Source organism: Ambystoma mexicanum, chromosome 8 (assembly GCF_040938575.1).
Source record: "Ambystoma mexicanum isolate Mex_15411 chromosome 8, UKY_AmexF1_1, whole genome shotgun sequence".
Lineage (NCBI taxonomy): Eukaryota > Metazoa > Chordata > Amphibia > Caudata > Ambystomatidae > Ambystoma > Ambystoma mexicanum.
The window spans coordinates 829526053-829536360 of NC_090929.1; the positions used below are offsets into that span (position 1 = coordinate 829526053).

Here is a 10308-nt window from a genome sequence, read left to right on the forward strand (position 1 = left end):
ACCAAAGAGTTGAATTTGAAAATAATGATTAGGTGTATGAGTGCTGAAACTACCAGATCACTGGTGGTGCATAGATGCAAGGTGACGGTTAGAGGGTACGGGGTGCACATCAATTATACAAAAGATCAGACAGGGTAGAAGTAACCCGGATAGGAACATGACGTGTTCAAATACACAATCACATTATATTTATATGTCGGTGCTTGAAACATTAATTTTTTACATTTTGGATTTGGAAGTATATTTTATTTCTCGTTTGATGCTCAACTTTTTCTTTCCAGATGTACACTTCTTTTTTGTTTACTTTCAAGGTGTTCGCATTGAGCAGTGTCAGCACTAGTCTACGATAGTGCTGACGCCAATGTACTCTACTTTATTTGGAGACACTTGTGACATGATAGGTTATTTATTTATTTATTGTGGGCAACATAATACTATTTAATTCAGGTGTACAGATAATTCCGTCACAAGAGCACCGCCCTTGTTTCACCCTCTCTAGAAAACAGGCGTAATAGTGAACAACACACATGCAACATCAACGCACGCAGAACTCGAACACGGCCCCTACTTTCTCCATGAACACAACCACACAGGCGCAGATGGGACGGAAGAGGACCAACAGCACACTAGTATTTACACCAACAGTGATACAAATGCAGCAGGAGAATATGAGTACACGCGCAAAAAATACACTCACACTCAAATGCGCACTCGCATGCATGCTTCGGCACAAATGTACAGAAATACATACACACACACACAAGCACACACTCGCTCTCAAAAGAACACACATACATGCACAGGCAAACAAGCACACACACACACATACATTCAGGAAGAGAAATGCAGGGGCTGTTGTTAATCTACATATGGAGCACGCTGATTCATATCTGCACAGTCTCTCTCTCACACACACATAGAAAAAAATGCCGCGCAGGAGCTGTGCGTCCGCTAATCCCGCTCCTACTGCAGAATGAAGAATCTACACATTGCATCGCACGCTGCAGCTGTTGTTTTACTTTTTTGCTACGCTAAACCAAACCAAAACATCAAGAAAAATGCGGGCAGCCTCCAAATGCTTTACACAAATTCAGCAGCTATTCATAAATGAAATGCTTATAAGCCAGCGGGAAGCGTGGAGGAATTGTGTGTCTACGAGTGGGTATGATGCGGTGTATTTCCTTGGCGTGAAGTGGGGGGGGGGGGGCACTGGAACACAGCAGGGATGTGTAACTGCAGAAATAGTTACAGAAAATATAAGTCGTTTAAACAAACAATGCAATTACCCGTCGATTTCTCCGCCTCCCATAGTCACCTGTGCTAAGTGCAAAGAAACTCAATGGGCTCGGAACCGTTTGCCGTAGGGACCTGGCAATACAATCGCAGTTGTGTGTCTTCAAAGGGAAAGAGAAGCAAAACCAGCAATTTCTCAATGAACGTTTATCGGGCTGGTGCTGTTTTTGCTGTCCGCGGAAGCTTTCAAGACCACAGAGACCCTCGCGCAGGCAGTTATCCATAAAGTGAAGCTGGCGCGCCGTCTATAGTGGCGGCTGCTATGACATCTAATATTTCGACCCACCTGGGATGCCCGGAGGCGGCTGCGGCGCTGCAGAATCCCGCTTCAGTAACAGGTGTGACAGGAGAGTGGCTGCTGTGCCTGGTCTCGCGATGGCAGGTCCCTCACTGCTTGCTGCTGAAGTGTGCACAGCCCACGGTCCCGCGGGGATGGCGATGAGAGCTCGGACGTCGAGGGTATCACATGTGCCACCGCACGCTCCTCTTCCCACCAATGCTCAGTTCATTAGCGCGCTTTGTACAGTGCACCTTGGTGCGATGGGGGGGGGGGGGGGGGGTGGGCGATGAGGGCAGTGAGAGCGTGCGGGGCTGCAGCTGCTGTTTTCTTAATCCTTATTTATTTCCGATAATTCCTGAACTATTGTTATAATGAGGCTCACGAAGACTGGAGAGAGCTTTTACAACAGCTGTAGAAAACATGAAACGGCAGGGCCAGTGGCCTGAAGCCTGAGGAGAGAGGAGGCTCTGACTGCCCCCTGCAGGCAGGCAAAGACAGGGAACAAATGGCCGGGGAGTTAAGCACACATACACACACAGTGTCGACAACCTTTATTCCAGACAGATGCTTATTATTATTGATACTATTAGTATCGTAGTAGTAAGCTAAACAATTGTAAAACAATATTATAATAATACTAATTATAATAATAATAATTAATAATACGTTTTGTATGACATCAGCATGGAGGTTATGAATATCCCATTGTGCTTTTTCAAGCAGTATAAATATAAAAAAGGAAACGAGAAAGCTGAAGAGGGAAAGTGAATAAACACAAGCTGAAGAAAACGATTCGATTGTAAGGTTTCTGAAAGTTGTAATATGTAAGAAATGGAAGAGTAAAAAGCAGAAGGAAAGAATGATGAAAGGAATGGGAGCAACATAACGAACTTGAAGAAAGCAGGAATGAAAAGAATGCATGGGAGGGAGATTCAATGAGGCCAAACTGGAAGGGAACTAAAGGGTACGACGTTCCTTTACTTCTCAGGGAAATCTGTCATAGATCCCTTACTTTATGTGAACTGGAGTAACATACCAGGCTGGCAGGAAAGACCACTTAAAAAAATATATATATCCACTTCTGGGGATTTTAACCTAGGCTCTGCTTTAACAATGATGAGTCAATCCACATTGTGCTATCTCACAAGTGCTGACTAAGGTTTGTTTATTTCAATGGCCTGCAGTCAAGCAGCAACCTGTGTATTGTTGTAGGCTTAGGGGTACTTGTGTTATTGTTTGAGAAGCCTCCCTCAACACAGGGCGTCCCTTCCCTCCCCACTCAAGTGGTTATTCAACAAACTGTTTAAAAGATTATTTTTAGTGCTATCTCAGACACATATCGCGCCCCTTGGATCCCTCAACCCTGAGCTAACAATGAGCCAAGAACCAGGCTGTTGTATGGGAAATATATTGGTATTTATTTCAATTACCAGTAATAGAAATTAGCACAAAAATGTTGAAAACACTACTTTGATTCATGGGACAACATAATCAACTTCACTCAGCATAAATAAATCACCCAAGTGAGTTAAAAAGCACACAGACACAATTTGTCCCTTACTGTAAATCTCACTTCACAAAATTATTACACTGATGAATAATATAATTTCACCCCAAACTTTTGGTTTAAATTAAACACAGGGTGATTTATCGCTTTGTTTTTCAGACCCTCCACCCCATCGCTTTGCTTTGGTCTATCTTTGGAAGACAGACAGAAACATGTGAATGCTTTGGGAAATTTGGGATTTCAGACCCATCTTACTGAAAGGCCTGTGTTGGGAAAGCTGGATAAAAAGGTTGGACTGATTTAAGAACAGAGACACCCCTCGTCCTTATAGAAGTCAAGGTCAGCTGGACAACAAGGAAAACCCAATTAAATTATAGGCTATAGTTTTCAGCGCACACTCGGAAGTGAGCTTCTTAATTTGAAATATTAACAAAATTAACCCTGTAGGGTTCTGCCAAATGGGGATTTAATTAAATACATATTGTTGGTTATATAGGCTACGGATCTACACAGTCCCTCACCCCACTCCCCCAATCCACTATAAAGGGAAAGGATTCAGAGCAATCAGACACCCCCACCTTTTGGTTTTCCAGAGCTTAGTCCTACTTACATACCAAGCCCATGTTTAAGGTTCAACAAAGCCAGCTGCATCTCAGGACACTCTGGAAAGGTAGGGCAGGTCTGGCCACTCCACTCTCAAAGTTGCCGCCCCCTCAACATCACAGGACCCAGTCAGCTTTGTGGTCTTCTTAGAAATAGACAGCTCCACCCAGGTGCACTATCAGCAATCTCATCTGGTGTCTCCTTACAGCTGTCTGATGGTAAGTTTCAGTAGCCTTCTTGTCTTTCTCCTTTTTCTGTCACCCGGTTTTTGTGTGTGTCCTGTTCCTAGTGCAGTCCCCCTTATATAGCAGAAATGACATCACCAATTTTGGAATCTTGGGGAAGTACCCTGCAATAAGGATAGGACAGCTACTCCTCTCTCTCCTCCAAATCCTCCCTCCAAGTCAGGATTGGTTTAGGAGTTTGGAGCAACATATGGCAATTGCTATTTGTAATCACCCATTTGTTCTCCTTTCAACTAGTTGGCAAAGACTAGTTATGTATCGCAACTTCATAATTTTACTAGCAACTGCCATACCAAACTTATTTTCTGTTTAAGCTGATCATGGAGGATTAGATAAGCCGACCACCAAATCCGTACGATGTAGCATTGCTATGTGGCACATTTCTATAAAAAGTACAACATTTATGAAGATGGAAGTTATTGAGCATATCCCTAATTTAATTTTCCACCTTTTCACCAACTCTCACATTTGTAACATGTTCAGATCAGCCAGAAACCTAGTCTAAGTGTCCATTACAGTACCCAGAGTCTCAGATAGATGCATTTTATATCCACAAAATCGACTGGAAATTACATTAAAAATAGTTTTAAAAAAATGAAATCAATCCATAGTATCGTTACTGCGGAAAAGGCCTAGATGATAATAGTCCTTTGAAATTAATTGTGAATGTTCATGTTCAGCAAATGGGAGGTCTGCTTCATCCAGTGCAGCTATCTGTCTCCTTGGGTCAACCTGTGACCAGAGGTGTTTTTATGAGTGTCTTTGAAGTTGGTAGTTTGCTCTTTGAAGTGGGTGCCCCCATTTTCACACATATTAGTCGTGCTCCAGCAAAGGGTGAATTTCCTCGAGGCCCCTGCTTCCAGAGCCATCAGGTCTGGAGGACACTGGGCTTTCAACACCTTCATCCGCATATTTTATGGTGGGGGTCATTAGATGGTTTCCATGACTTAAAATCGCCGCAAAAATGGCTCTGTTTACAAAATAACGCATCTCAAATTCAGTAGTTTTGCCACCACAATCATGTAAAGGATGCGGGGGACACCCCTGAAACACCTGAACCCCTTATACCATTTAAGCAGAGCGGGGGATACCCTGCAACCCCCACTCCACTTAAATGGTATAATGGGGTACAACTTTACAGGGTCAAAACACACTGCAATTTTTTTTACCAGCAACATTTTTGCCGAGATTTTATTACCTGATGCCATTAGATGGGAGATGTGACATCCAGGCTGAAAGTGGGAGTTTTCTTTTGTGAAGTTTTGACCACAGCCAGAAACAGGTTTTCCATGAAGACAAAGTGGCTCTTCAAATGTCACTGGAGTTTTGTAGCTGAAACATAATATACATTGCTTTGTCAACCCACGCATCCTCTTTTAGTTTCCTGACATTTTTCTGTGAGCAGTGATATTTTTTTCCAATTGTGCTTTGTGAAATCCATTTTTATTTGCACACACATGTGCAGGCCGTTTTTTCTTTCAATGTTTGAAAATGCTGTTTTCCATGTCACAGGGATCTTTGATTCCTCCTTCTTTTGTAAATTAAATTGCTGCTTGTCCATCGATAATGACAGTTAGGCCGCTTTCCACATGGCTCTTTAACTTTACTTTGTAAAACAAAATGTTTAGATGCCTGCCATTCATGTGAAAGGGATTTCTGTTTGGGGGCTTTAAATACACACTACATGCCCCCCCTGTTCTTCCATGACTCTTTGTTGGGGAAGAGCAGGGCAGAGTAGGTTTTCCTTAGGAGTAATTTTCCTTCATCAGGGAGTGGGCACTCCAGTGTCCCCTTGCGTCTCTGGGTTGGGGGTACGACATGGCACACCCCTTTCTTCCTGCTTTTGGGAGTGGGCACTCCAGCCTCCCCCTTCATCTTTGGATTGGAGAGTGTGACACAGCACCCCTTTCTTCTTTCTTTTCCAGGTCCTTGGGGTTCTCCCTGGACTCCGCTCTCACCTCCAGGCTGGAAGTTTAAGGAGTTTAGTTCTCTAATAAAAGATAGAAAAAGAATTTGAGTACTTTTTACTCACATTTTTTCCAAGGAAGATTTACATAGAATTTACAACAACGACAACATACAGTTATAACATGACATTTTCTGTTTCACAAAGCACATTTTTATTTTTATTTTCTTTACTTGTAAAACAACACCAAGAAAATTACTCCCTGTTATATATACGTAACACTGATGTGTGAATCAGCATTTACGCTCATTCACCTTTTGTTCTGCCTTTCAATATTGCAAACAGATTTTAACATTTTGTGTTTTAGCATTTTCCATAGGCTTTTCGAAATGACTTCTGCCTTTTCTGGCTTACGCTAGCCATTGAATCTGGTAGCAAAACCACGAAAGCAAGGAAGGACCGCGTTAAGGGTAACCATAGAGTCTGGCAACCACAGAGTTTGGCCAATGCTAATTCCTGTTTCAATACTTAAGACGATTGTCAATGTGGGCAAGCTATATGTGAACAAGCAACCAGGAGGTTGCGAAACACGTCATTCTTCACTTTCTTTTCTGTTTTTTGACATGCCTTAAATAAACCTGGAATGTTGTCACGCATCTTAATCAGCAGTTTGGAACACGTTTATTGTGTGCAGTTGATGTGCACCCATGGGAGTGCAAGTCCCTAACATTTGTGTGCGTTCAGACTGGGAGCAATTTCTGCTTCTTGGCCTGATTCCTTTGAAAATTGTACAGGTAAATCTTGTCAGCTATTTCATGCTCTTTCTTGGTGGTCTTTAGATCATAGTAGGTCTCCTTTCCTTCAACTGACTTTTCAAAACTGCACTGAGCATAAGCAAAAGCATGCTGTAGGTGCTTCCTTAAATTTTCAATGTACTTATGAGTAGTGGACGCATTTATCATGGTCTGCTCATGAGTCCTATAGAGCAGATGCTGTGGTGACACCATTTTGTGTCCGTTATGAGCTCAAATGGGGACATCTTTGTTCCAGAAGAAGGTGTAGACCTAATAGCCACTAGGACAAGCTGCAATTGGATGTCCCAGCTGGGTCCAGTGTCTGCCACAAACCTCTTTAAGATACTCACAATTGTTTTGTTATATCTCTCCGCCCCCTGCTTGAGGCCTGGAAGTAGGCAATGTGGAGTTATCTTTTTACCCCTAGAATCCCCCACATCTTTGCCATCATCTCACTGGTAAAATGGCTTCCTCTGTCCGACTGAATCCTTTACGTTAGGCCGAAATGAGAGAAGATGTGGTTGATCATTAGGACAGCCGCTGTCTCTGCCTTAAAATTCAGGGTTGGTAGACATTCTACCCACTTCGTGAACAAGCATGTCAAAGTCACCATGTACTTGTTTCCTCTAGAGCAATGAATCACTGGCCTGATAAAATTGACCTGCAAATATGACCAAGACAGTGTCATTCCTCTTTTCTCTAGGGGAGCTCTGTGTGCGAGTGAACTGGGTTGCAATTGAGCACACACAAGACACCCCTTTAGGTAAGTGTCAAGGTCTTGGCCCACGTGTGGCCAGTAGGCAACCTCGGGCAAGACTATAATATCATATGAAATCCCTTATGACCGTTAGTGGCCACATCATGAGAGTGGTTCAACATCAGGCTTCGGAATGAGGTAGGTACCACCCACTGGTCATAGCCAGATAGGGCTATCCTTACCAACAAACCATCTCGGATCCGGAACATTTTGGAAAACTTAATCAACACCAGGAGATCCTCTTAACCAGCATAATCCGACTTTGTTAGAGGAAAGTTTACGACATCTTTAATGTGTCAATAAAATTTCACAATGATCGTGTCCTCTTTCTGTGCAGTGTTAAAATCTTCATCTGGGGTGCCTTTACTCCACTGGGCTATTGAGAGTTTGCTGTTAGTCGGAGTGTTTGTGACCTGGTGACAACTGCCACTTGGATTTCATCCAGCAGGGATTACATTTCTATGAAATCCTCCTGCAGAGCTCCGGTTTTAGCCAGCTTGTCCGCCAGGTCATCCCCAGTCTTATGTGGCCCCTCTATCTTAGAATTACCTCTTATCTTCTCCCAATAGATGGTCATCCCATTGGAAGTCACTAGATCATTGATTGACTGCATCAGTTTGGCTTGCTTTAGGTGTTTTTTGTTGGCACAAAGCATGCCTCAATTCTTCCAGTTAAACTGGTGCTTCACAAAACTATCCCTGACATAATCAGAGTCAATGATTAGGTCCAAGTCATTGAGTTGGTGGTGCACTGCAGTGAGGATGGCTTGATAACCAGCCATCAACTCTGCAACCTGACTACTTCGGGTCCTATTTTATAACCCACAGAGGCTTCCGGGGTATCATTCACCCAGGCATTCCCAATGCCAGCCACCAGTTCTTTTCCTTGTTGCTATCAACATGTTAGGGGCACCCATCCACATACACCTTGGGTATCCCCTGAGACGTGTCTTCTTCATAGACCTTGTGTGGGGAAGTTAAGTACGTCTCCATGTTGTTCTTGGTCATTAGACTTTCGTCCTCGAGACAGTTTTCTTGAGGACAATCATGCAAGCCTACCAACCCTTGCTCTTGTTTTGGCCGTATCCGACCTCCACCAGAAAGCCTTGCATGGACAGAATCCAGGAAGTAACTCTGGAATTACTAACATTCCCTGCCCGGATTCTGTTAATTTGTAGCTATTGCAAGGGTTGATGAAGAGTCTCGACAATGATGTGCTCGCCCTGTAAGAATGGGGGTCATTTGTTAGTGCCCACACCATTGCCAGGAGTGCCTTCTCGCAGTCATTGAATTTTTCCTCCACAGAGGACAAAGTCTTGCTCGCGTATGAGATGATTTTGTTGACCTTGTCATACTTTTGGTACAATACCGCTGTTAGGCAAGTATCTGAGAACACTGTCTCCAAGAAGAGCTCCTTGTTCTTTATGGGGTAAGCCAGGAAAGGCTTCTTTTTAGTAGTTTAACTGCCTCAGATTGTTCTGGACCCCACTCACACTTGACTCCGGCCTTTAATAAATGTACCAAGGGACGAGTGACCCCTGCGTAGTCTTCAATGAACTTTTGATTATAAAAAGTAAGTTCAAGAAGTCTTCTTAATTCTCGCAGAGTGGTAGGGTCTTTTAATTTTAATAAGACTTCCACCTTCTTCGCCTTGGGATTAAGACCCTCATGTGTGATCTGGTACCCTAAGAAGTTCACTCGGGTCTTACACCACTGTGCCTTCTGAAAGGACAGTTTTGCTAAGGCCTTCTGCAACTGGGTAAGAACATAACATATTGATCAAAACATCATCCACATAGGCCAGGTTTCCCCTTTTGCCCAAATCGGGAATGGCCTTATGTAGGAAAATGTTGAACTCATTGCCAGAGTTTATTTATCCAAATGGGTTTTGGGTCCGAGTGTACTGCTGCCCCCCAAAGGTAAAGGCAAGCTTGTACTGGTCTTCCCTACTCACAGGTACTGTCCAGTAACCGTTGGTCAGGTCAATGGCAGTGTACACTTTTGACCCTTGGATCTGGGCAAGCCCCTGATCGATGTGGGGAAGGGGCCATCTTGACATGGGCCCACTTGTTCAATTCCGTCAGGTCTGCATATAGTCCCCATTGGCTGTTTGGTTTGAGGATCCCCAGTATCAGGTTGTTGAAGGTAATGTGGATTGGATGAATTATCCCATGGGCTGTCTAAATTCTTAATAATCTCTGTCAGTGACTCCATGGATGCGAGAGGTAACCGGTATTGTTTCACAAATATAGGAGCCATCTCAGAGTGTGTGGGAATGGTAGTTGAATGACTGGATGTGCGTCCACAATCATATGAGACCACTGAAAAGATATCTTGGAATTCCAGGAAGACCAGTTTTAGCTTTTGTCTTTGCTCCTTGGTCTCACAGGCATCAGCCAGATTAATCCTTTCCTCGACCATCAGCCTGAAACCTAGAAAGACCTCAGGCTTGGCAATTTCAGCTGTATCCTCCAGTTGGGTGGAGAGATCTCTTTTGATGGTGTTGACCTGGACAGGGGATTCGAGGTAGTGGTCCTTGCCTCTGAACACTACCTCCACCCTCCTAATGTCACAGGTCACCTCTTCCACACAGTAGGGGCAGGAAGAGTACACCAGGAAATCCCCCTATGCCTACTAAAAATCTTTTCTGGAGGAATACCATCCCTGATGTCGAAACAGTTGTTTGGAATTGGTCCCAGGATTTCATTACCTAAATCAATATAATAATATTGGTCATCAACTGCCATTCCAATAAAGGTGTCTGCTCCCAAAGTGATACTTCGAGGGTCGATGTTATCTATCACTATTTGAATGGTGTTGTGTTCTAGGTCTACTAGAGGTGTCGGATTTCATTACAAACCTTGTTGTTGGAGATGAGAATTTAGATTTATATATGCATCCTGATGTTTGAGGATCTGTCCTCG

At 43.5% G+C, this 10308-nt stretch overlaps 1 protein-coding gene across 4 annotated transcripts in view; it reads right to left on the reverse strand.

Annotated features, from left to right (window-relative positions):
• The window catches only part of LOC138472491 (cGMP-dependent protein kinase 2-like), a 2724950-nt gene extending 2723144 nt beyond the window's left edge, over positions 1-1806 (reverse strand). For all 4 annotated transcript variants that reach the window (XM_069610703.1, XM_069610701.1, XM_069610702.1 and 1 more), the window contains exon 1: positions 1580-1806. The gene's annotated coding sequence lies outside the window, so the exon portion shown is untranslated. The remainder of the gene's footprint in view (positions 1-1579) is intronic.
• Between the last annotated feature and the right edge of the window lie 8502 nt (positions 1807-10308).